The sequence below is a fragment of the Delphinapterus leucas genome, chromosome 10 (genome assembly GCF_059928025.1).
Source record: "Delphinapterus leucas isolate spDelLeu-1000000601 "Yukka" chromosome 10, BTC_Dleu_Yukka2, whole genome shotgun sequence".
NCBI classification, from domain to species: Eukaryota; Metazoa; Chordata; class Mammalia; order Artiodactyla; family Monodontidae; genus Delphinapterus; species Delphinapterus leucas.
In genome coordinates this window covers 58,457,057-58,484,711 of record NC_143138.1, presented here as the reverse complement: position 1 = coordinate 58,484,711, position 27,655 = coordinate 58,457,057, and the positions used below count along the sequence as shown (strand labels likewise).

Here is a 27,655-nt window from a genome sequence, read left to right as displayed (position 1 = left end):
TGGCAAAGCAGGAAGGTGATTAAGAGTTGTCTTCCCAGTGTGCAATGGCTGCAAACAGCAGCCTCCTCCATAGTGTATTCAGCCTGTTGCCCTAAGGGACCTTGGAAACAGCCCTTTCCAGTGGACATCAGGACTGGCATGCTGTCCCCAACCTAGGCTCCAGACGGGTACGCAAGGTGCCTTTGGAAAGCCCCAGGGCACAGTGGCCAGAGTCCACATTGGCCAAGTCATAAAGTCCAACCTCACCAAGCTGCAGAACAAGGAGCATGTGATTGAGGCCCTCCACAGGGCCAAGGTCAAGTTCCCTGGTGGCCAGAAGATCCACATCTCCAAGAAGTGGGGATTTACTAAGTTTAATGCAGGTGAATTTGAAAACATGGTGGCAGAAAAGCGGCTCATCCCGGATGGCTGTGGGGTCATATACATCCCTAATCGTGGCCCTCTGGACAGATGACAGGCCCTGCGCTCGCGAGAGCCTTGGTGCTGTCCCCTCCTTACTCGTGCCCACCAATAAATCCTACTTTCCTGTCAAAAAATTAAAAAGAAGAGTCGTCTTGCTGTTTTGGTGGTGGTGGTGTTTGTTTTGTTTTGTTTTTCATTGATGTTGGTGAAAATCCAAAGGAGCCATGTCAGGCCACTCTCAAAGGCAATTGGTACAAGGGATCATTCACTTCTATCTGCACATGTTTAAAATTCCATCAGCAAAGTCATAAAGCTTATAGAAAAGAGAAAGGAAAGGGAATTAAAGCTTCTAATGGAAGAATAAGACAATACGCTAAAATACGCAGAATGAATATGGTGATTAAGGACGCAAAGTCAGAATAACTGTGCCCATATTCTAGCGGTCAGTACTGAAGATGTAAAAACATAACTAGACACACAAACTAAAAATACATTTTACGTTAAAATGAAAATTTGTGCTAATGGAAAGAGGATTAAGACCTAGAAAATCATCCAGACAGAATTTTTTTTAAGCAAATCAAAGTTATCAGACTCTTCAATGTTTGGTAGACTCCTCCAGTGAAATGCAGAGGCCTGGAGATCTTTGTGGGGAGCTTTGTGGTTACAAATTCAACTTCTTTAATGGTTGAATGGTCCTCTAACCATTAGAGAAATTGAATTCAGAGTTTAAAATTTCCTGAAAAAATAAATCTCTTCTGGTTTCAGCTCTGACATGTAAAGAATCTGGAAGTCATTACTCCCATCCTGAAGAAAAAGCTTTAAAAAACGGAAAGTCAGTGACTTTTCTTGGACCCATCACAGAACTGAGGTCACAGGGCAAACAGCCACTTCAGAACCTGGAGAGACAGGCAAATCCAGAGAATCACAGCCAGGATCTGTTTACCTGGGGCAGAAGCAAATGGTGAACTGGGGCAAATGGTCTTCAAAGATAGAGTAGACAAAAGGATACTGTCTTTAGCAGATAAAGGGCTGACACACCCGTGATGGGGAGAACATGCAGACCACAGAGAGAAAGTGAGCAAAGACTATGGATAGGCAGGAGGAGACATAAAAGTGCTCAAAACAGTTGTGGGAATAAGTTCAAGTTCACTAACGATGAAAGAAAAGCAAATTAAACCCCTGAGATAGGTTTCCTAAATTCTCTCCAAGCTGGCTGGAGCAAAGACTCTCTCTGGTGGCCATATCACACTGTTACATCCTTTCTGGAAGGCAGCTTAGCAGCCGATGTCAAGAACCTTAGAACACTGTGTACCCTGTTGCCTAGGAACTCCAATTCTAGGAAACTGCCATGAGAAAAACAGTTGGGGTCAAAGGCTGACACCCAAACATGTTTGCCTCACACTACAGTGATAAGGAAATGCCAGAATATGCAAAATGCTGGCAAGGAGAGGGTGTGTAAACAATCCATGGTATCTATTAAAATGAATGTGGAGAATCCACTAAAATTACACTTAGAAAACGTTCGTGATGATAGGATAAAATGCTTATGGTGCTGTCTAAAGGGGAGCAAAGAATACAGATTTGTATAAATCACATATTTTCACCTGCACTTAAAAAAAAAGCAGTCGAAAGGAAACATACAAAATATTAAAAGAGTTTATGTCTGGGTGAGAGCTGGCAGGGAGATTGGAAAATAGAGATAAATATTCTTAAAACTAGAATTTCAATATAAACAAGCATTTTATGTTCAAGACTTCTACAAATCTTTTTTGTTGAGCTTAAAAACCTTTTTTGGACTATAAAAGTACATCAACTCAATGAAAGTTAATTAACGAACAATGTGCTGAAGTAATTAAATTGATAAGAAAACTCATGGAATTTTCTAAAAGCCCTGACTACTTACTGTGATTATATAAATTGTACATAACAGAGAAAATTATTTTAGTGATAGGAGGAAAGGGAGAGGGGGATGGACCATGAGCCTCTGTCAAAACCAGTGTGTGTGTGATGGAGGGTTTGTGTGATTCATTTATGAAATCACATCGGAGAGCAGTTCTTTCTCCATTTTTCTATCCCTTTAAAAATATTTTAAACACAGGACAGAATAATATAACCCACTCCTAGATTCAACACGTTAGCATTTTGCTATGTTCAGATTCTTATATTTTTTAAATTAATTTATTTATTTTTAATGTATTTATTTATGGCTGCATTGGGTCTTCGTTGCTGTGCGCAGGCTTTCTCTAGTTGCGGCAAACGGGGGCTACTCTTTGTTGCAGTGTGCGGACTTCTCGTTCCGGTGGCTTCTCTTGTTGCAGAGCACGGGTTCTAGGTGCACGGGCTTCAGTAGTTGTGGCTTGTGGGCTCTAGAGCACGGGCTCAGTAGTTGTGGCTCACAGGCTTAGTTGCTCTGCGGCATGTGGGATCTTCCTGGACCAGGACTCGCACCCGTGTCCCCTGCATTGGCAGGTGGATTCTTAACCACTGCGCCACCAGGGAAGTCCCCAGATTCTTTTATTTTTAAGGAAATAAACGTTGTGGATACATTTGAATTCCCTCCTGAAAACCCTGCCCCCTGCAGTTCATTCTCTCCATCCCACCCACCTCTTGTCACACTCACAGCTGTTGATTTGCTGCTTTCCTATCCTATGAGAGAAGCAGTTGTCAAAATTGTAGCCATGAACTTCATTTATTTGTGCATCCAGTACAGCAGAGGTTTCCCCCACCATAACCTGGCCATGTGACTCCCTGCTGTGAGCCTGTGACCATGTCCCTCAAAGGGCACCCCCCTCCCAGTCAGAGGCCCTGGACGCTCTCCCTGCTCAGCCCCATGGGCTGTGTGACCTGAGAAAGTCTTCACTGTAAGACAGCCTCTTCCTTGGTACCAGAGGCATCCGGGCTGTGATTTGTGGTCCCTTCAGGCTCGAGAGTAGGAAGCTAGGCAGCATCTCTGAGTCCCTCCCCACATTGCAGCCTGTTTTTCTAGCCTGCCTTTTTTGTCTTTTCTATGCTGACTCTGAGAAGTGTTACCCACATTTCATCCTTTGGGAACTGCGATGGTGGAGGAAGCAGACACGTGGAGGGCAGTGAAGAGCTGGGGGCTGTTACCGTCTGTCCACAGGGTGCTTTATTCACTAGCAGCTGCCGGGTTCACTCATCAAAGATTTATTGAGCCCCTGCTCTATAGGAAGCACTGTCCCAGGCTTGGGCAGACACAGACTCAGCTTCTGTCTTGATGAGCTGCCTCTTCCTGCTGTAATAAATTACTGCAAACTTGTGGTTTAAAACAACACAAACGTACTGCCTTATGATTCTGAAGGTGAGGAGTCTAAAATCAAGGTGTGGGCAGGGCTGGTTCCTTCTCAAGGCCTCAGGGGAGAATCTGTTATTAGCCTTTTCCATCTTCTAGAGGCCACCCGCATTCCTTGGCTTGTGGCCCCATCCTCCATCTTCAAAGTGTAACCCATTACTCCAACCTCTGATCTGTCTTCCCATCTCCTTTTTCTGATCTTGGACTCTCCTGCCTCTCTTTTATTAGGAGCCTTGGGATTACATTGCCCCCCACCCCGCCACCGATAATCCAGGCTAATCGCCCCATCTCAAGAGCCTTAACTTGATCACACATGCAAAGCCCCTTTGCCACTAAGGTAACATATTCACAGGTCCTGGAATTTAGATGTGGACAGCTTGAAGTGGGGGGATCAATCTACCTACCACACTGTCCCCGTGGCAGTTTTCACTTGTGATTAGTTGTTAAGTCATAGCAAATGCAGAGGGAGGAGAGGTGGAGAGACTCAGCAGGGAGGTCAGAGCCCTCCCCAAGGAAGCGACACTTACGCCAAGACTGGGAGGCTGAGGTATATTGAACATTTGCAGAGGGAACAGCCCCTGCGGAGGCCAGGCAGCAGGATGAGGCCGGGGCGGGGGCTGGGGGGGTGATGAACTGTCTGAAGCCTGATAGGTCAGGAGGAGAGAGAGGAGGAGAGAGTGGCCTGAGATGAGGTCAAAGGGGGAGGCCGGGGCCAGACAGTCCAGGCCTAGGGATTTGGTTAAAAGATATTTTTCTTACTATCAGTGGAGATGTGTAAACAGGGGATGACTGACTGACTTATTTTTGACTAAGTCCCCTCTGGCTGTATTGTATGGAGATGACCCTGGGGAGGGTATTCTGACCTTACCCTGTGTGATGGAGAATAAGGGCTCCCCCAAAGATAGTCATGTCTTAGAGAAAGACAAATATCACATGGTATTGCTTATATGCAGAATCTAAAAAACGGACACAAATGAACTTATTTACAAAACAGAAACAGACTTACGGACTTAGAGAACGAACTTATGGTTTACTGGGGGGAAGGGTCGGGGGGAGGGATAGGGAGTTTGGGATTGACATATACACACTACTATATTTAAAATGGATAACCAACAAGGACCTACTGTATAGCACAGGAAACTCTACTCAATGTTATGTAACAACCTAAATGGGAAAAGAATTTGAAAAAGAATAGACACATACATGTGTATAACTGAATCACTTTGCTGTACACCTGAAACTAACACATTTTTACTCAACTATACTCCAATATAAAATAAAAAGTTTAAAAAAAAGAATATATGTATATGTATAACTGAATCACTTTGCTATACAGCAGAAATTAACACAACATTGTAAATCAACTATACTTCAATAAAATAAATTTTTAAAAATCATTAAAGAAAAAAAGGCCATGTCTTAATCCCTGAAACCTGTGGATGTACTGTTACATGGTCGGGGGAATTGAGGGGCAGATGGAATTAAGTTGCTAATCAGCTGACCTTAAAATAGGGAGAGTGGCCTGCATGACCCAGGTGGGCCCTATGTAATCACTGAGGTCTTTAAATGTGGAAGAGGGAGGCAGGTGAGTCAGCATCACAGTGATGTAAAGAAGACTCAACTAGCTACCGCTGGCTTTGAAGGCAGAGGACAGGGCTTCCAGCCAAGGAGAACAGCAGCCTCCAGAAGCTGGAAAGGCGAGGAAATGAATCCTCCCCTTGAGCCTCTGGGAAGGAGCATAACCTTATGGACATCTTGATCTTGGTCCAGAGAGACCCATTTTGGACTTCTGAACTCCAAAACCAGAAGACAGGGAATTTGTGTGTTGTTTGAAGCCACTAACGTTGTAGTCATCTGCACAGCAGCGATAGGAAGCTAACACCCCTGGAAGTTCCGGGACACCATTGAGGCCTAAGTCGGGGAACAGGGAATCGCCGAGGGAGGGGACTTGATGGATTGGTCTCTTAAAAGGCCTTGATCCTGGGATCTGGGGAGCTGGACACTTCATTTTATGAAAAAGGAATCAGAGGCTTAGAATGAGGGATAAAGCACTTTACCTAGGAAAGAACAAAGTTAAGAATTACATCCAACTTCTCAGAAACCATGCAAGCAAGAAGAGCGTGGAGTGAAGTATTTAAAGTGTTGAAAGAAACCACCAACCTAGAATTCTGTGCTTTGTGAAACTATTTTTCAAAAGTGAAAGAGAAATCAAGGCTTTCTCAGACAAACGAAAATGGAGGGTATTTGTTGCCAGTAGATCTGCCTTGCAAGAAAATGCTAAAAGACATTTTTCTCTAAGAAGGAAAATAATATAGGTCAGAAACTCAGGTCAACATAGAGTAAGGAAGAGCATCAAAGAAGGAATAAGTAAAGGTAAAGTAAAAAACTTTTAGTTTTCTTATAAATGGATCAAAAAGATACATTTGCTCAACATAATACCGACAATGTATTCGCTCATGGGTAATTGTGCTCAGGCCGCCCAGCTGGAAGTGGTGAAGGGAATAACCAAACCCGTGTCAGTTTGGGAAGGTAAAGCCCTGCTGAGAGCTGCAGCCCCGCACATGGCGTCAGCATGTTACAGGTTTGCGCAGCACCCGTGGAACTGAGCGGTCCAGAGTCGCGTTGGGGAAGAACTTGTCCAGCTGCAGGACGCAAGCCGTGAGCATCTTCACATCTGCCTCACCCAAGGTGGGACGCCAGCACATGCAGCACCTGAGCCAGCCAGGGGCATAAAAGCCTGGCCATGTGGGTCAAATGTGGATGCTGCCAGGCGATCCTTGCTGCAGAGCCCTTTGCAAGACCAGAACAAGTCTTTGGACGGCAAAGACAGACCTTGGAGACAGAAATGCTGCAACTAGGGGCTGAGGGAGCCCAGCTTTGCATTCTGGGTAGTATTTACTCCAGGCTGCTTTTGTTTTCAGCACAGAAAAATGAGTCAGGGGCCTCCCCATCTTTAATGCTTGTTTTGGTTTTTGTTCTTTCTTTTGAAGGTGAGGAGTGGGTGCTTGCACACGTGTCTTGATAAGGGAGAAGCAGAGCTCTTGGACGGTGGATTCCTGGGGAACTAGCATCCTCCTGCCCTGGCCAAGTCATACTCATGCCTCTGCCTGGCTATACATCTCATCTTCCTGCCCCCAGCTGCTTGCAGGCAACAGAATGAATTCAGCGCTGGGCAGGGGCACCACATTATCACCTGATTCACAGTCTGAGAGGGAAGCTGACCTTACCCGTTCAAAGGGCAGGGGGAGCCATTTGTCCCCACTCATCACAACTTCCTCCTGGCTCCTGCCTCTGACGTCTGGGAAAAAAGAGGGCACTTTATCCACATCAGCACGGTAGCTTCTGGTGAGAATGGAAGGGGTGGAACAGGGCTCAAGCAGCCATGAGTGAAGCCTCAGAAAGCTACAAGGACCATGTAACAACAGGGATGTGAATACCAACCCAAATCATTTTTCTACGTCAATCCCTGAACACTTTGTTTTTCAGAAATTCTCTCTCTATATATGCAGAGATTTTAGTGTTTCAGCTTCACATGTAAGGAGCTTGGAAGTCACCGTTCTGTCCTAACAATACATAAAAAGCTGAATAGACTGAATAACTCCCCCAGGATCCATAAGAGAGGAGGACACCGTCAAACCACTGCCCCCCAAGATGGCAGCAGCAGACAGGTGAATACAGGGAGTGCTGGCTTAGCTGAGCAGAGACTCATGAGTGGAAACCAGTGTGGGAACCAGTGCCTGGGTAGGAAAATCTCAAGGTAATTGATGAATCATTGGAGCTCATTGTGGACAACTCAAGAGTTAAAAAACTCCAGGGGAGCCCCAAAAGTCTAGGGGTAAAAGACTCCATGACACTGAGATTTACCTCTAGGAGTTCTACCAGTATTCCCACAATAAATATCTGAGAAAAACCTACTCAGGAGGCTGACAGGTGGAGGGGAAAATACCACTCTGCAATATGCCTTAACAAGGCTGCCCCCAGGAGAAACTAGTTAACCAGAGCCTAACCTGCTGGGGTGTTATCAGAGCCTGAGTAACCCGGGGAAAGAGAAATACCCAACTCCAGCCCACTCAAGCCATCCTGTCCCACCTAAGAGGAAAAGAAAAAAACTCTTGTGAAGTTCACAGACCAGGAGCACAGGCTCACTGAAAGACTGAGACCTAATCACAGGACTATAGAACACTGCCCCTCCCCACTATATTGCTAAAGGCCTATTTATGGCAGTTCCTTTTTTTTTTTTTAACTGAATATAGCAGTTCCTTTTACCCAGTACATCATGTCTGGTTATGAAGTAAAAATACAAGGCATACCAAAAGACAACAGTTTGAAAAGAAAGAATAAGCTTCAGAATCAGACATGGCAGTGATGTTAAAGTTTAAAACAACTAGGATTAATATGGTAAGTGCTCTAACAGGTAAAATAGCACACAAGAGCAGATGAGCAATGGAAGCAGAGAGAGAAATCCTAAGAAAGAACCGTAAAAGAAGCACTAGACTAAAAAATACTAACAGAAATAAAGAATGTCTTTGATGGGCTTTTTCGTAGAGTGGACATGACTGAGGAAAGAATCTCTGAACTTGAGGATGTCTCAATAACCAAAAAGCGAAAAGAACAAAAACAGAACAGAGTATCCAAGGACTGTCAAACAACTACAAAAGTATAACGTGTAATGGGAATACCAGGGGGAGAAGAGCAAAGAACAGAAAAAATATTTGAAGAAATGATGGCTGGGAATTTTCCAAAATAATCTCAGACATCAAACCACAGATCCAAGAAGCTTAGAGAATAACAAGGATAAATTCCACCCCCCCAAAAAAACCCACCAAACTATACCTAGGCATATCATTTTCAAAGTACAGAAAATCAAAGATAAAGAAAAAAATCGTGAAAGAAGACAAGGGAAAAAAAGCACTTTACCTATGGAAGAACAAAAGTTAGAATTACACCCAACTTCTCAGAAGCCATGCAACAAGGAGAGAGTGAAGTGAAATATTTAAAGTGTTGAGAGAAAGAAACCACCAACCTGGAATTCTGTACGTTGTGAAGTTATTTTTCGAACATGAAGGAATAAAGACTTTCTCAGATAGACAAAAATTGAGGGTATTTGTTGCCAGTAGATCTGCCTTGCAAGAAAATGCTAAAAGACATTTTTCCTCTCTAAGAAGGAAAATAATATAGGTCAGAAACTCAGATCTACCTAAAGTAAGGAAGAGCATCAAAGAAAGAATAAAGGTAAAATAAAAACTTTTATTTTTCTTATTCTTAATTGATCTAACAGATAAATTTAAATAATAACAAAAATGTATTTGCTGATGTATAATTGTCTTATGTACATATATATGCTTATGTATGCTTATGTCAATATATAAGTGCAATGAGTGACAGCAATGAAACAAGGAATGGGAGGGAGGAAATAGAATGATTTTATTAGTGTAAAGAAATGCCACAGATTTTTGTATATTAATCGTGTATCCTGCTACCTTGCTGAATTCATTTATTCTAATAGTTTTGGTGTGGAGACTTTATAAAGTTCTATGTCATAGAGTATCATGTCATCTGCAAGCAGTGACAGTTTTGCCTCTTTCCTTCCAATTTGGATCCCTTTTATTTCTTTTTCTTGTCTGATTGTTGTGGTTAGGACTTCCAATTCTATGTTGAATAGAAGTGGTGAGAGTGGGCATCCTTGTCTTGTTCCTGAACTTAGTGAGAAGGCTTTTAGCTTTTCACTGTTGAGTACTATGTTGGCTGTGGATTTGTTGTAAATGGCTTTTATTATGTTGAGATACGTTCCTTGTATACCTATTTTGGTGAGAGGATGATTGTTTTTATAAGGTACTCATACTTCCCATGAAGTGGTATACTAATAATATTTGAAAATGGACTTGGATTAGCTGTAAACATATATTGTAAACTCTAAGACAACAACTAAAAGTAAGAAAGGAAGTATATAACTGGTATTCTAAGAAAGGAGAGAAAATGGAATCATGTAAAATGCTCAGTTAAAACTGCAAAAGGCAGAAAAAGTGGAAGACAAGAATAAAGAACAAGGGCGACAATTAGAAAACAGTAAAGAATATGGCAGATATTAATCCAACCAGATAAAAAATCACTTTGAAGATCGATGGTCTAAGTGTAACGATTAAAAGACAGAGAATATCAGAATGGATCAAAAAACAAGACCCAGCTATATTGTTGTCTACAAGAAACCCACTTTATTTTATTATTTTGTTGGCCCTGCTGCGCAGCATGTGGGATCTTAGTTCCCTGACTGGGGATGGAACCCGTGCCCCCTGCAATGGTCGCTCAGAGGACCGCCAGTGAAGTCCCAAGAAGCCCATTTTAGAGATACATATAGATTAAGAGTAAATGGATGAAGAAAAATTTACCATGCTAACACGAATCAAGAGAGAGCAGGAGTAGTTGCATTAATTTCAGACAGAGCAGACAGAATTCAAAGCAAGGGAAGTTATCAGGAATAAAGAAGGGCGTTTCATAATGACAAAGGGGTCAATTATCCAGGAAGAGTAACAATCCTTAATGTGTATGTACCTAATAACAGAGCATCAAAAACTAATAGAGGGCTTCCCTGGTGGCGCAGTGGTTGAGAGTCCGCCTGCTGATGCAGGGGACGCGGGTTCGTGCCCCGGTCCGGGAAGATCCCACATGCCACGGATCCGGAGTCTGTGCTCCGCAACGGGAGAGGCCACAATAGTGAGAGGCCCGTGTACCACACACACAAAAAAAACTAATAGAACTGTGTGATGAATTGGGAGATTGCGAATGACATATATACACTAATATGTATAAAATGGATAACTAATAAGAATCTGCTGTATAAAAAAAATAAATTAAATTCAAAAAAAAAACTAATAGAACTGCAAGTGAACCTAAAACTTAAAGTGTTAATAATAAAAATACCATCAGGAAACTTTCTTATGCATGTCTTTTTAACGAGAGGTCAGAATACCAGAGGAGAGACAGAAAGCAGTGTGTGTCTTCTCTAACGCAATCCAAGCAGTTTCCCATTACCCCAGTAGTATCACCTTTGCACATGCGTGTACTGGTGTGCTAGTAAGTGGTTGAAAGCTCTGATTTGTAGCCTTTGCCAATTTCCGTGTTATAAACATTCCTCCCATGGCTGATATCAAGCTACTAAGGTGACATTACTGAACACAAGAGATGGGCAGCAGCTCACTGTTTTACAGTATATCCACCACTCCGATACAATAAACATAAATAACCTCAAAGCACAGAGAACAGAAAAACGTAGTGAAATAATTAGGGAGTGATGAATTTATTACCTTTGTTTTTAATATCATTTAATTGTAAATGTATATAATCTAATTTTATAATGGATGTGTTTAACAACCGGCTCATGAAATTCCTGAACATTTAATAAGCAGTTCTCATGGGGCAGGGAAGAGCCGGCTCCAGCACGGTGCCACATGTATGGCCATTTAGCAACTCCATGTCACTTCATAGCCACCACCCCAAATGCCACTAGGGTTGAGTCTGTGGGTTCAGATACAATAACAGGTGATCTGTGTGGCCCCTTTTCCCCCCACCCTCAGCCTGTGCTCTCCTTTGCAGTATCGGGAGGTAACATCAGATGAACTTCACTTCTTGGAGGGAAAGAGCATAATATAGTGGAAAGAGCACAGGCTTTGGAGTCAGAAACAGCAGGATTTTTCAGTTCTGCCACTCACTGTGGAGTGACTTTGGGTGAGGTAGTTAACACTCTGAGCCTCAGTCTTTTTTTCTCTAAAATGGGGGTAATAGTGACTACCTCATAGGGTTATTATGGTTTTTGACAGGGATTACTAACTATACCCCATTCTCCCGTTTAACATAGATTTAGAATTTTTAGCCAGACACATACCTGTCTGGATGAAAGATTACATTTCCCAGCCTCTATTGCTGCTAGATAAATACGTTCTGATTGATGGGATAAAGGTGGAAGTGGTGTGTGCAATATCCAGGCCATACTCCTAAAGGGAAGGAGCATACCTCCCTTCCCCATGTTCTGGCTTCTTGCTGGCTGGAATGCTGATGTGATGGTGGGGGCAGAAGCAGCCATCCAGACCATAACGGGGGAGGCCACATGTCAAGAGTGGCAGAGTACTCAGATAGAAGGAGCCTCGGGTCACCTGGCAATTGTGGGGTCACCTTACCAGCCCTGGACCACCTGTTTACCCTTTTACGAGTGACAGGAATGGTATTTAAGCCTCTATTATTTTGAGTTCTCTTTAAAACTTTTTTTATTGCCATAAAATATAAATAACATAAAATTTATCATTTTAAGTGTATGATTCAATGGCATTAAGGACATTCACAGTGTTGTGCAACCATCCCCACTGTCGTTTCCATAACTTTTTCATCATCCCAAACAGAAACTCTGACCTCTTAAACAATAACTCCCCCCATTTCTCTCTCCCTTCACCCCCAGGTAACCTCTCATCTACTTGCCTCATATAAGTAGAATCAGACAACAGCTGGCCTTTTCTGTCTGATTTATTTCACTTAGCATAATGTTCTCAAGGTCCATCCATGTTGTAGCATGTATCAGAATTTTGTTCCTTTTTAAGGCTGAGCAGTATTTCACTGTAGATATATACTATATTGCATTTATCCATTCATCTGTTGATAGACATTTAGATGTTTCCACCTTTTAGCTATAGTGAATAATGCTGCTGTGAACATTGGTGTACAAGTTATTTGAGGTCTTTTTGTGAAAGAAGTAGAACCAATATACCAACTAATACCAGTCTGAAATTAAATATTGCATACAAAATGTCGTCCCAGTGACTGTATGCGTGTCCCCCCACTACTCATTCTTTTTCGAGAGAGTAGGTCAAGGGGTGTGATGAAGCAGTTTGGGGTAAAACCAGTGGTGTGACAGAGCTGGCTCACAAGAGCCACTGCTTCAGCTCACACGAGCCACTGATTAAGTATTCAGTAAATTTGTGAGCTGGCTGTTAGAATCTTGGTGACCTCAAATCAGCCATGGCGCGGGTATTTACACTATGGTAATTGGCAAACAGTACAAATCAGGGCTTTTCGGTTTCTTGGAGAGCTGGTTGTTGAATGAGTAGCACCTCACTGGTGAAAGCCATCCCTTGCTGGAGGCACAATCCTTTACTGCCTACAAGACTTTATTATAACCCCCTCTTAGGTGTAGCAGGTTGTGGTAATGTTAACTCTGTTGCTGGAGAGTGTGGATTGTTGTGTATAAAGATTATGAAGCAGACATTTATTTGTGCATGTAAGTACCTATAACCCTTGCTTAAGGCAGCAGCAGAGAGGACACTAGCTAGACATGCCAGAAGTTGGGGGCTAAGAAAATGCACGATTCTTCATGCTGTCTTCCCTGCTGGGCCACGCTCGGAGGCTTTGTGTTATGATGGCTGTTCATGAGAGTAGAGCCTCCATCAGCCCCGGGGTCCCTGACGGATAAGAATAGAAGTCCCAGCTGACATGTGGTGGACAGGAAGCACAAGCAAGAAATAACCCTCTGTGGTTTTAAGCCGCCGAGACGTTGGAGTTGTTTCATCTGCATTGTAATCTAGTTTATCCTGACTGATAAACCTCCAAGTAAAGAGGCTGGGTAGGTAGCTGCATAATATAAAAAAAAGAGTACTGGGCTCCATGTAGGTGGCACTGAAATCTCTGGGATTAGATGAGGTCACCAAGGGAGTGAGTATAAATCGAAAAGAAAAGAAGTCCAAAGACTGAGCCCTGGGGCTTCCTCAGTGTGTAGATGTTAGAGGGATGAGGGGGACCTGGGGAGGCAGGGGAAGCCAAGAGAATGTGGGATCCTGGAAGTAAAGTGTATCGGGCAAGAAAGAGGGGCAAATCTGTCAGGCTCGACCCAGAGTTGTCCTGGCACCAGCAAGGGCGCGGGTGTTCTGGTGACCTGTGATGGGTGGAGTGAGAGGCTGATTGGCAGTAGCTCACAGCAGATGCGCAGGAGGCGAGCTGGAGAAAGGAATTGTTGCAGGAAGGCGGACCCCTTCCGGGGCCTGAGAGTGGGCTCTTATCTAAAGCTCGGAAATGAACTGTCCGAGGAGACACACGTGCTGACACAGCAAGAGACTTTATTGGGAAGGAGCGCCTGGGCGGAGAGCAGCAGGGTTAGGGAACGCAGGAGAACTGCTCTGCCATGTGCCTCGCAGTCTCGGGTTTCACGGTAATGGGCTTAGTTTTCCGGCTTAGTTCCGGCCCATCCTCTTGCTTGACCCTGTAGTCTGACTCAGGGTCCTTCCAGGTGGCGCGCGCGTCTCTCAGCCAAGATGGGTTCCAGTGCAAAGGGCTCTGGGAGGTTGGTCGTCTCCGCCCTCTTCTGGCCCCTCCCAACTCTTGCTGGTTAGTTTTCCGCGGCAGCGCCGTGTTCCTTGTCGGGACCTCCCGTTGTGAGACACCTCAGGCAAGTGGTTATCCTCGTGCGGGGCCGAGGCAGGCGGGCTGGCGGTTTCGTTCCCTCGCAGAATTACACGCAGCTTTTCAAGCACGGGGCTGCGAAGGGGAGGAGAAATGGAGTAACACCTGGGAGGGAAGTGGGGCTAGGAGAGGGTCGTTGATTTTTAAAGAGAAGAAATAAGACCATGTTTGTGTGGCGGTGGAAGGTTGCAGTGGAGAGGGGAGAGTTACTGGTGTGTGAAGCACTGAGAGGAGATGGGGACTCGGGCCGAAGGTCCCTCTCCAGTACCAGAGGGAGAGGGGACTGAGGCAGAGCGCAGAGGATGGGGCAGGAGAGGGGCTGCGGGCTTCCCTCCAATGGCTTCTGCCTCCTCTGTGCAGTAAGAGGCAGTAGGAGGCAGGGAAGGGCCCGGAGCTGGCGGTTTGAGGGATGGTAGGACCAGAAAAGGCAGAACACCCTGGAATAAAGTCAGGACTGAGGTGGGGTCATGACTGGCGCTTTGGGCAGGAGAGAAACTACACACAGGAGTGCGTACACCTGCTGCCTTTCCTCCGGCCACGGGCAGGACGCTCAAAGGGACGAATATGCTGGTGTCTTGGCTGCTTTCTGCCTCAGGGGAATAGGGTCTCACAAGGGAAAATATCAAGAGCAGAGAGTAAAGCTAGAACCAGAAATTATTCCTCTTAGGCTGTCTGTAGTCAGATAGAAGTAGCCTGTTGTCTCCCAGTCAGTCCGTCAGTCAGTCAACAAACATTCATCTTACAAACACCTACTAAGAGCTCCAGGCACTGAGCGGTTGCTGAGGATATTAAAATACTGTCTTTCTTACTAGACTAACTGTTACTTAATGTGGCTGGAGCTTCGTCAGTGAGTACACTCTGAAGAGGGAGTGAGTCTTTCCGCCCAAGGGGAGAGGGCAGAGGAAGATCTCCACTAAGAGCTGCCAACTCTGCTTTCCTGGTTGGACCCTCTCTGTTCCTTGAACACACCTCATGCTGTTCCCTCTGCCCAGGGCTCTCTGCTCTGGCTCTTTGCATGGCTGACGCCTTATCTCTTAGGTCTTATCTCAAAACCCTCTAGGCCTCTAGCTAGAGCACCTTTGGACTCTGCCTGGAAGGCTCCACCCCCACTCACCTGTGGCTTCCTCCCGTTTGTCTGTTCTTTTTTTCCACTTCAGCCTTACGGAGGTCTACTTGACAAATAAAATCGTAAGATATTTAAAGCATACATGCTGATTGGATATACGTATACATTGTGGAATGATTCCCCCTGTGAGTTAATTACCATATCCATCACCTCACATATTTACCTTTTCTGTGTGTGGGAGAACATTTAAGCTCTACTCTTAGCAGATTTCAATTATACTATACAGTGCTATTAACTAGAGTCACCACGTTTTACATCAGATCCTCAGACCTTATTCATCTCATAGCTGAAAATTTATACCCTTTTACTTTCACCAACCTCTCCCTATTTCCCCCACCGCCAGCCACTGGCAACCACCTTTCTACTCTCGGTTTCTATGAGTTCGCCTTTCTTTTTTTTTACATTCCTCATGTAAGTAGTAGCAGGCAGTATTTGCCTTTCTCTGTCTGGCTTAATTGACTTAGCATAATATCTGCTAAATGCATCGTGTTGTTGCAACTGGCAGGATTTCCTTCTTTTTAATAACACTGAATAATAGAATATTCCATTGTATATATGCACTGCATTTTCTTTATCCATTCATCCATCGATGGACATTTTGTTCAGCTGCTACCTGGTGAGTCTCTCTGGCCATGTCCAGCACATCCCGTCCTGTTCCTTCCTCTGTGGTCCTTCACCACACTCATCCGATCGGACAAAGTTTCTATCTTACTCATTTTTCTGTCTCTCCTACCAGAATGCAAGCACCACAAGGGCAGGTGTTCTGGCCTCTTTTCTTCATCCTGTATCCCCAGGGCCAAATGCCCAGCAGAGAGTACATGCTCAGTAAATCTTTCTTGCTTCAAGGAGTGAAGGAAGGAAAGGTCACCTTGAAGAGACACGCTTCAAGGTCAGAGAGACTCTCCCTCCCCGCTCTGCCCACAATTCCTCCTGCACCAGCTTGTTTCCCTTATAGCCCTCATCACTCTTTGAAGGTCGTCATTTTTTCTCTTTACCCATGGAGTAGAAGATCCCTGGGGCTAGTTTTTCTGTTGGTCTTGTTCATAGCGTTTTCCTCCAACATCTGGAGAGTAGCACAGAGTAAGAAGTGTGCAGTGAACAAGTGAAAGAGTGAATGGGTGCACGTGGCTGCCTGGCACACATAGAGGTAGCAGGGGTCACCCTGGGCATTGGCGTTGGGGTGTGGATGGGAGTGGCCAGCCCTTCCTGTTGGGAGAAGTTACGAGAAGTGTGAAGAAGTTTCAAGTTATGTATGAGGAAATCATGTATATATTTAACACACACAGAAAAATTCAGTAAATGGCGGTCAGCATGTTTATTTTCAATTTTATCTGTCTATCTTACATAGGTGGGGTTTCACAAAGAAACCTTATCATTCCTGGCTGTGGCAAAAGGCAATACAGAGGGTCTCCAAGGAAACTTCGATATTACAGATCATGGGACTTCTTAGGATTTATGGCTAATTAGTAACTGGCCTAAATCTCTTACCAAAAACCTTCAGTGAGGGCTACAAATTGCCCAGTTCTCCACAGGGCTGGAGCCTGGGTAAGGAAGGCTGTGCCTGCAGCTCTGGTGCTTGTGAGAAATCACAGCTGCTGACTGCCTCCACCCTGGGATTCAGAGGAATGAGCCCCCGTTCTGCCAGCTGGATGTGTGTGTGGGGGGGAATCGTTTCTCCCCACTTCCCAATGCCACCTGCCCCTCCACTTCCAGAAGCGGGACTGGTGGACAGGCCTGAGATCCTGATTTTTTGGTCTCATTGGTACCAGGGTCAGAGGCAGCCTCTGAGGCCCCCTGACCCCTCTGGGCAGTCACCGCTAGGGGGTCAGGGGGCCCTCAGTGGAGTCGTGTGGTTCCTGAGTCCAACCATAAACGTCACTCTCTGGTCCTGCTGGTGTGAAAGCTTTCCCACATGGTGCTATTCAAGTGCAAATATGTCTTTGCGGCTGTAGGGAGAAGGTTTCTGTGGAGAAAAATATTATGTAGGAGGCACACGTGTGGGCCTGGGCACTGGTAGCTTGAGGGTAACCCACCCAACAAGGGAGAAGTAGGATCTAGTCAGGATGGAGGATGGTTAACTCCTGAAGGCGCCTGGCCCGGGAGCCATACCGGGGTTCTCTGAGTCAGGAGAGGTGGGGAGGTTAGGGGTGGCTTTACACCGGGGACCGGACTGGAGGCTGTGAGGACACGGTGTGTCACAGATGCAGCGGTGGGAGTCGGGGAGGTGGGGTCGAGAGTTAGGGCCCCTCGGAGCCTCCCACCTGATGCTGTGACTGTGCCCCTCAGTCAGCCGCTGTCGGTTTGTACCCCGTCTCCTCTTCCCCTTCTCTCCCACCTCAACTTAACTCCAACCCCCAGCCTCATCTGGCTTAGGAAGGGCAGAGAAAGGGGTGCAGCCCTGGATTAGCAAAAACCATTCAACCCTAGGAGACCATGATGGACAAGGGACACAGACAAATGTCCCAGGGTGGAAGGGGGGGGCAGAAGGAGGACCCTTGGGTCACATTCGGCCCATGTTCACTGAACTGAAGTTTTCGGACTCCAACTCTGATGTTCGTGAGGCAGCTTCTGCCAGGGAGCCCTCCTGTAAGTCAGACATTTGAGGCTGAATGTAGTCACCGAATTAGGGGTGTCACCCCCAAAAGGGACATCTGGTGTGTTTAATCCCTGAGCAGTCACATCCTTGAGTTACTCACTCGTGGGAAGATTGGTGTCTAAAACCTACAGAGGAGGGGACAGGAACTCATATTTATTGAGGAGCTGTGATGTGATTTACTTAAAATAGCAGATAACATGCGAAATGCTTTCACATTTTCTCCTTTAACCCCACACCGTCCCTTCTGGTAGGTATTGTTATATCTGTTAGGAAACAGAGGCTCAGATGTTGAATAACTGACTGAGATCAGGGGTCCAAACCAAGATGGACCGTTAACCCGGGTTCTTTGCTACCCAAGGCTCACCAGTTCCCGTGGCTGCTGGGAGCACACACATAACACAGTAGAGGAAGCAGGTCTGGGGGATTTGTGAGAAAATCAGCTCAGGGGTGATGATATGGTGCCTCCCCTAAATTAGAAGGGGTCATAGGGGCATGAGGACTGCTCAGCCATGGAGGAATATAAGCCCAAAATTTCCATACTCTTCAGGTTTTCAGTACGCGGTACGCGGGCCTCTCACTGTTGTGGCCTCTCCCGTTGCAGAGCACAGGCTCCAGACGCGCAGGATCAGCGACCATGGCTCACGGGCCCAGCCGCTCCGCGGCACGTGGGATCTTCCCGGACCGGGGCACGAACCCGTGTCCCCTGCATCGGCAGGCGGACTCTCAACCACTGCGCCACCAGGGAAGCCCCAGAAATCTGGATTTTGAATGCAGTTCTCCACTTTTAATTTTTATTATTATTTATTTATTTATTTTTAAAAAACATCTTTATTGGAGTATAATTGCTTTACAATGTTGCGTTAATTTCTGCTGTACAACAAAGTGAGTCAGCTATATGCATACATATATCCCCATATCCCCTCCTTCTTGTGTCTCCTTCCCACCCCTCTAGGTGGTCACAAAGCACCGAGCTGATCTCCCTGTGCTGTGCGGCTCCTTCTCACTAGCTATCTATTTTACATTTGGTAGTGTATATATGTCCATGCCACTCTCTCACTTCATCCCAGCTTACCCTTCCCCCTCCCTGAGTCCTCAAGTCCATTCTCTACGTCTGCGTCTTTATTCCTGTCCTGCCCCTAGGTTCCACTTTTTAAATACCATTACTTCAAACACTGTGCTGGTCAAACAAGACACATTTGTGGGTCAGCTCCTAGCTGTGAATTGGGGTTTCCCAGGCGTACTGGTCAGGAGTGAGTTCAGCTGTGTGTAACAGATACCTGCCTGGGTAGCATAAGCATGCAGGAATCGGCTTTCTCTCTACACTGTTCCTTCCTCCTCAGGAGGAAGTACTGGGGTGATGTGGCAGCTCCACAGTGCTGCTGCCAGAGACCCAGGCTTGCTTCATCTTTCTGCCCCACTCTTTTGCATCTGTGACTTTTATCCTTATGTTCACAGGATGCAGCATTTCCGGGCATCACTTCTTGTTTCTGCTAGGAGGTAGGGCAAAGTGAGAAAGCATGAGCTACCTGGGTCTGTACCCTTAGGGAAATGATAGCTTTCCTGGAAATTCCACCTGGTACACTTTACCTTACATCCTATTGGCTAGAATTGGTCTCCTGACCATCTCTAGCTGCAAGGGAGTCTGGAAAAAGGAGTGTTTTTAAATAGAAACCATTGCTCATCAGGACAAAACTAGGATTTCATTAATAACTAACAAAGGGAAAATGAGTATCATATAATCGTGTCTTTCTCACTGTGCTAATTTTCTGAGTGACGTTGACTGGTTGACTACTGCTGGTAACAGCAAAGGAGGTGCCGTAGCTCTGTTGGTAGCAATTTTACACTGTTCCTTCCTTCTCTGGGTCTCCAAAATTTGGGCAATATAACCTGTGTTGGTGTTTTTATTGCCCAAATCCTCCTCCCAATAGAGACACCTCTGGAGCCAGCCAGATCCTTGGTAAAATTCATCCACATGGCAAATTCTGTCCCTTCAATTTGCCTGCTTTTATCTTTTAATATAATCTGACATCAGTTTTTGCCCTTCTTTTTTTTTCTCATTCTTAAAATTAAAAAAAAAATTTTTGGCCATGCCATATGTCATGTGGGATCTTATTTCCCTGACCAGGGATTGAACCTGGATCCTTGGCAGTGAGGGCACAGGGTCCTAACCACTGGATCTCCAGGGAATGCCCTCCCATTTGTTGATAGACATTTTTCCTAAGGATATCTCCCTATTATTACATATTTAGTTATAATTTATCTACATTCTTTAGGAAATGCAACATCAACTGCCATTGAATTTAGTTATCTAAACTACAGATTACAGGGTGTATCAGTCACGACAGGCTTGGTTAAGCCACAGTAACAAAGAAGCCCAAAAACCCAGTGACTTAAAATGGAGTATTACTCAGCCATAAAAAGAAACAAAATTGAGTTATTTGTAGTGAGGTGGATGGACGTAGAGTCTGTCATACAGAATGAAGTAAGTCAGAAAAACAAATACCATATGCTAACACATATATATGGAATCTAAAAAAAAAAGTTCTGATGAACCTAGGGGCAGGACAGGAATAAAGATGCAGAGGTAGAGAATGGGCTTGAGGACATGGGGAGGGGGAAGGGTAAGCTGGGACCAAGTGAGAGAGTGGCATATATACACTACCAAATGTAAAATAGATAGCTAGTGGGAAGCAGCCGCATAGCACAGGGAGATCAGCTCGGTGCTTTGTGACCACCTAGAGGGGTGGGATAGGGAGGGTGGGAGGGAGGGAGACGCAATAGGGAAGAGATATGGGAACATATATATATGTATAACTGATTCACTTTGTTATAAAGCAGAAACTAACACACCATTGTAAAGCAATTATACTCCAATAAAGATGTTAAAAAAAAAAGATTAATTTCTTACTCGCATGTCCACTGTGGGTCATTACAGATATGGGAAGACTCTGCTCATAGTGGTCATTCAGGAATCAAAGTCTAAAGGAAGCACCGCCATCTTGAACATCGCTAGTCATCACACCAGGGGGAAAAGAGGGCTCTGGAGGACCTTGCATTGGCAATTAAATGTCACTTTCCCTTGCAACTTATTGGCTAGAATTGCTCACGTGTCCTCAAACAACCAGAGGGGCCCAGGAGTGCAGTCCCATCATGTTCACGGAGGGATGAGAACAAGAAGTATTTGGGAAGCAAACGAAGTACTCAACGTGTGTAAGCAAGGCCAGATCAGGGGTCTGTCTGGTTGAAGGTTGTTCTTGATGCAAACCTCCACCAGTGAAGCAAATCTGTGATGGTACCTGCTCTTGAAGGAAGCCCTGTCCCTCTGAAAGGTGCTTGCTTCTGAGTCAGCCGGAGGAAAGAGGAACCTAGAATGTGGCTTTAGCTCTGCACAGTAGAATTTCCCCCCAAGTAAAATAAAGAATGTTCTAAACTCTTCTCTTTACTTCAGCCAATCTCTGAGGTCCCCTCCCCTCACATAATCCCTACATCATCTTACTCAGGGGCCACCTTCAAAGCTTTTCCACGAAAGTTCTCTGGCTGTGCGTGGAGAGTGCAGTGGGGGATGGGTGTGGCTGGGGGAGAGTTGGAGGGCAGGGGCAGGGTTAAGTGAGCGCCGTTCCTCAAATTCGTGGATCCAGCATTTCTAAGGAAGACTGGGTAGGTGGATTTTCAGGTCCATGGTGACAGTCACCGGACACATTCCTTTCTTTTCAACGTAAGGTTATAATAACAAGGGTGCTATTTTGTGCTCCCTATTCTGGGATAATTTCCCCAAAATGGTGAGACAGGGAAAAAGCTCTCTCTGCTCTGGCCTTTGCTTCAGCACCGCTTTGCTGCAAGAAGGTGTGAACAGCAAGTGCCTCGTGGGTATCGTTTTCCTTCTGTTGGTGAGTGGGAGGAACTGTAGAAGATGTTAATTCACACACATCACAGACGCACACTCTACTCCCATAAAGATGTTAAAAATAAATAATTAATTTTTAAAAACGATGCACACTTTCCTTTGGCTGCAGGAGAGGGAGCAACGGAATCTAGCACAGAACTTTAGGCTGATGAATTAACTTACCCTCTTCGCAAGAGAGGTTTGAAAGAAAAAAATAATCACTAGGCTAAGGAAAGCCTCCCTAGCTTCCAAAACTCTAGCAACTTTCTCTACCATAATTATGCCAGGCATGTTGTAAGAGGAGGACACACCAGCATCTGTCTGTCTGCAGGACTCCCGGAGCGGTGTTAAAGCTCCAGGTGGCCTGCGGACGGAGACTCTCACAGCCAGCATTGGCGAGAGTTCTAGGCATTGGCAGGGGTTCTAGTTTAGGTCTTCCGTCTGTATGGGGGTTTGCTGTTATATTGTTGTCATTGTTTCTGCTGGGGTGGTGCTCTGTTTGAGGCAGTTTACACGGTGAATAGTTGAACCTGAATTTGAACTCAGGCTCTGGCACTTACAGCCAAGGGATGTCCCAGGTCTGGTTCTTCAAAAGCAGAGCCTTTGCATGCAGTGTGTCACTGGGAAATGCTCCCAGGAAAACCCAGGAGAGGCCAGGGAAGTGGGACCCGGCAGGGAAGGAGCTGGGCAGGGGTGCAATGTGCGGCATCAAACAACATCCCATGGAGGGAAGGCTCCCAGTTGGCTCTGTTCCCCTGGGAGCTCTGGGGTCCGTGTCCCATTAGGGGTGGGGACCTAGTTACTTATCCATTTCCCCAGGTCACAGTTTACCAGCCTGCCTCCAAATCCCCAACATCAAACACCGTGATAAACCACCTGGTACTATGTGAGAATTTCCCTGGGACTTACATGCCCAGGAGTGGGATTGCTGGGTGTTGGAGACAATGGATTCTGCATTTTGCTAAATGCTGCCTGCAAGCTGTCCAGAGAGGTGATTGCGGCTTTCCCCTCCCAGCAGTGCAGGGTTCCCACCTCCCCACATTTCTAACTTAGCCTCTCTGCTGGGTGTGAGAGGACCTCTCGTTTGAATTTGAATTCCTCTGATCACTGCTGACCTGGAACTACTCTTCACATACTTGTTGGCTATTTGGTCTCCCCTCCTGTGTATTGCTTGATTACCACTTTGTTTCCTCTTAAAATTGGTGGTGGTGTTATAGTTGTTGATTTGTAACCAACTGTATATTTGAGAGTCTGGATAGATATCTTTGGATTTTCGACACTGCAAATACCTCAGTTTGTCATTAGTGTGGAAATTTTCTCCCATGTCCTTTTAACCAACCAGACATGCAGTTGTTTAAATATAGTCAAAAGCATTAACTGAGCACATACTATGTGGCGACACTCTGTGAGGTACTTGTCTTAGTTTCTCTCTCCCTGGAGCGGACCCTGAGACAAAGACATGGGTGGGAGTAGTTTATTTGGGCCATGAAGACAATGCTTATAGGGTGTGATCCGGGTAAGGGGAGGCAGCCAATAAACGGTGTATTATCCAGCAAGTTACCGCTCTACGTGAGGGTGACTTAACTCTGCTGGAGACCTGTGGGACTCAGAGCCATCCTACCAGAGAGGTAAGGGAGCCGGGATGTTTATACACCAGTTGCCGTCAGTCGTTGGCTGGGGGGGCAGGGAGGGTGTCAAATCCCCAGCACTTCAAGCTTGCTGCTGAGACAGCAAAATGAGCTCTAGGCAAGAGGAAGGTTTCCCACAAAGCAGTGCAGGGACTTGCAGTCTCCCACCACCCGCCAGGTGTGCCCTGAATTGGTGAGGAGATATGGACGGGGCACCAAGGGGGGCCTGCTACCCTGCTGTATGTACGTCATCCCTAACCCAAACATCAAACAAAACAAAAACACTCATAAGTAGGCATGATTGTACCCACTTTTTAGGCTGGGACAAAGGGTGAAATAAATGGAGTGAAGTTAGTGGCAGAATAGTGATTGAATTGCCTGGAGGAGTTTATACAAGGCAGGTTCTACGCCTGAGGTGAGGCTCAGAGATCTACATTTTTAACGAGGGTCTGATGTAGGTGTTTGTATTCGTTATCTATTTCTGTAAAACAAATTATTACCTCAATACTTAGCTTAAAACCACAAAACATTATCTCCCACAGTTTCTGAGAATTAGGAATCCAGGGTGGCCTGGCTGGGTGGCTCTGGGTCTCTCAAAAAATCGCTGTCTGCAGGGGACACAGGTTCGTGCCCCGGTCGGGGAAGATCCCACATGCCGCGGAGTGGCTGGGCCCGTGAGCCATGGCCGCTGAGCATGCGCGTCCGGAGTCTGTGCTCCGCAACGGGAGAGGCCACAACAGTGAGAGGCCCACGTACCACACAAAAAATAAATAAATAAATAAATAAAAATAAAAATTGCTGTCAACATGTGATTCACTGTCAAGTTTGCTCATGTGTTCCTCATGGGCTGTTGGTGACAGAAATGTTCAGTGTCTTGACTGGTGGCAAGTACACCTACATGAGTGATAAAAAGTGTGTAGGACACCAGAATTCCCTGGTGGTCCAGTGGTTAGGATTCAGTGCTTTCACTGCCGTGGCCCCAGGTTCAGTCCCTGGTTGGGGAACTAAGATCCTGCAAGTCACATGGTGTGGACAAAAATTTAAAAAGTGTTGGGACTTCCCTGGTGGCATGGTGGTTAAGAATCCGCGTGCCAATGCAGGGGACACAGGTTCGAGCCCTGGTCCGGGAAGATGCCACATGCCGTGGAGCAACTAAGCCTGTGCACCACAACTACTGAGCCTGTGCTCTAGAGCCCGCGAGCCACAACGACTGAGCCTATGTGCCACAACTACTGAAGCCCCCGCACCTAGAGCCCATGCACTGCAACAAGAGAAGCCCCTGCTCGCCACAACTAGAGAAAGCCTGCGCACAGCAACGAAGACCCAATGCAGCCAAAAATAAATAAATAAATTTATAAAAATAAAATAAAATAAAAATTACAAAAAGTGTGTAGAACTCAACATACAAATGAGTACAAATAAAACTGGGGAAGCCTGAACCAGGTCCACAGTGGATTATATCAATGCCAATATCTTGGTTATGATATTGTACTGTAGTTTTGCAAGATGTTCTCACCAAGGGAACCTGGGTAAAAGGCACACCAGGTCTCTCTGTATAATTTCTTACAACTGCATGTGGATGTACAGTGATCTCAAAAAGTTAACAAAAAAACAAGACTCTGGCAAGAATATCCATAGCAGCTTTATTCATAGTCACCTTCAACCTCAAAGCCCATAAAACCAAAGAAAGTGTAACTAGATTGTGGTATATTGACACAGTGACACAGTATAACACAATGAAGATGAACGAAGTACAGTTATACACAACGTGAATGAATGGCACGTGGTGTGGAGTGAAAGAAGACAGGCACAAAAAGCACACCCAGTGTGAGTCTATTTATATAAATACAAAACCCGGCAAAACCCAGTCTACGTTATGAGAAGTCAGGACAGTGTTACCTTCGTGGTGATGTACTAACATAAGGGATGCGGGAAGGGGCTTCTGGGGCCCTGGCAATGTTTCCTCAGTTGTCTGGCGTGTCCTGTTTGGGGAAATTCATCAAGTCATACATTTATGATATGTGTGCTTTTCTGTAAGGGCGCATCAATAAAAGTTTTTAAAATATTTAACATACGGACTTCGGAGGGCATTATGCTAAGTGAACTAAGTCAGACAGAGAAAGAAATACTGTATGATACCAATTATATGTGGATTCTAAAAGATACAACAAACGAGTGAATGTAGCAAAAAGGAAACAGACTCACAAATACTGTATGATACGAATTATATGTGGATTCTAAAAGATACAACAAACGAGTGAATGTAGCAAAAAGGAAACAAACTCACAGATACAGAGAACAAACTAGTAGAGAGGGAAGGGGGGTGTAGGGGATTAAGAGGTACAAACTATTATGTATAAAATAAATAAGCTACAAGAATATATTGTACAACACAGGCAACATAGCCAATATTTTATAATAACTATAAATGGAGTATAACCTTTAAAAATTGTGCATCACTATGTTGTATGCCTGTAACTTATATAATATTGTACAACTATACCTCTAAAAGAAAAAATATTTAACATACAATATATTAATACCTAGCATTAACTGAGTGTTAGCTACATGCCAAGCCCTTTCCTAGCCACTTTACGTGCATTTTGTCATTTCAGTTTTTGAGGAATTTTCTATTATTATCCCCATTGTACAGATGAGAAAACTGAGGTTAACGGCCTCCCAGCTGCCCTGTGAGGCACCTGGAAATCCCCGATGCTCGAAATCACCTTGGGTTCATAGACAAGGCCAAGCCATTAGCAACATCGTTGAAAATGGTCCTGTTCACTCAGCAACACATGATTGCCCTGGTAACACTAAACATGGCTGTTTGCCCAAAAGGAGGGGGACCCCTACAAAGAACAGTTGTGAAATCCAAGCACTTTATCTTTTACTGAAAGCCAGGGTAGGCCCAGGGTAGGGGATGAACTTCTAATTGATAAACACTGTAATTAAGTAGAGAGGCTTCAGTTCAAACCACCAGGATTGTAGTTGACAATGGAAGTGTGAAAATGACCATGATTAATGAACTAGCTAATAGTGTTGCCCTGTTAATGACATTCTTTCATGTTTTAGCTAGGAGCACATGTGGTGACTGCAGATCAGCCAGTGGGCAAACCAATGTAACTTTCTTTAATTATTTCTGGTTTCTACCCTGGAGTCCCATCCAGGTGGTGAAACATTTTTAGTCAATTCAGGGCTTTTTCTCTTCCCCCCTTGCCCCCAGGGAGAGTGCCGGGGTGACGGTCCAGGCCTTGATGGTGGTAAGGGTGGCATCTGGTTCTGATTGTCATGTGTCCACTCTGGCATCCCTGGATGACAAGCTCCAGATGTGACAATGCACGTTGACATTCTGCCACACTGACAGCTGCCATGGCGTCCTTGTCCCTCCATGGCCAGCAGTCCTGTCTCCTGATCTACTGCTGTGTTCTCCTTGTTTTGGCCACAGGCTTTGCCACCGGTTCCTCTTGTCACTTCCTTCAGTAGCTTCTCAGAGGGATAATTGGCTCTACTGACTATACTGGATGCTGTTGGCACAGATGCTGAAAACTTGGCCTCTGTGCGCTGGTGCCAAATCAAACCTCAAATACAGAGTTTTGGGTAAAGTAGAAAAGAGTAGCTTTGTTGCTTTGCCAGGCAAAGGGGTCCACAGAGGGCTTCTGCCTCAAAAACTGTGTGTCCCAACCCGGGAGGATTTGGTGAAGAGTTTTATAACAATGGTTCAAGGGTGGGGTTGCTGATAAGGATCAGGGTGTGTGCAGGGCCTGCACTCCTTTAATCTGGCTTCAGGTAGTCTCTTGATGAGCTTCTCTGGTTCCTTTAATCTGGCATCCGGTGGTCTTCTCTGGAATGAAGAATTCTGACATCTTCCATTTGTTGGGGGTTTTAGTTCTGTAAAGAGCTCAAAGATATTGTTATGTGTATCCCTTGAGGGGGAACCAAGACCCTACCCCAAGCCTGCACTATTGTTTCTTAGCTGCTCCATCTTTGTCTCTGCATCCCCGCCCTTCCCTGATTAGCAACTGTTCATATCTGTCCTTTGGAACTCAGGGAAGGTCATGGAGGCTGGAGTCTGTTCCCTACAAACAAGAAACAGGGGACACAGAAAGACTTCCATGCCCAGGAGCCCCACAGTACCCTGCTTGGTTTCAGTGTCCCATCCAGAACACTTTCTCTGGGCCAGTGCATTCATCCCCCAGGTGCTTGAGCACTGGAAGCTAAGAATTCACAGCTGCCCTCCTCCAGAATTGCCCACGGCTGATGGGAAACACCTCAC

General features: G+C 45.4%; 2 pseudogenes; both read left to right on the top strand.

The window, feature by feature from the left end:
- Positions 1 to 113, top strand: LOC115804036 (small nucleolar RNA SNORA70; annotated as a pseudogene).
- LOC149748250 (large ribosomal subunit protein uL16-like) overlaps positions 1 to 27,655 on the top strand; it is a 29,334-nt pseudogene extending 1,679 nt beyond the window's left edge.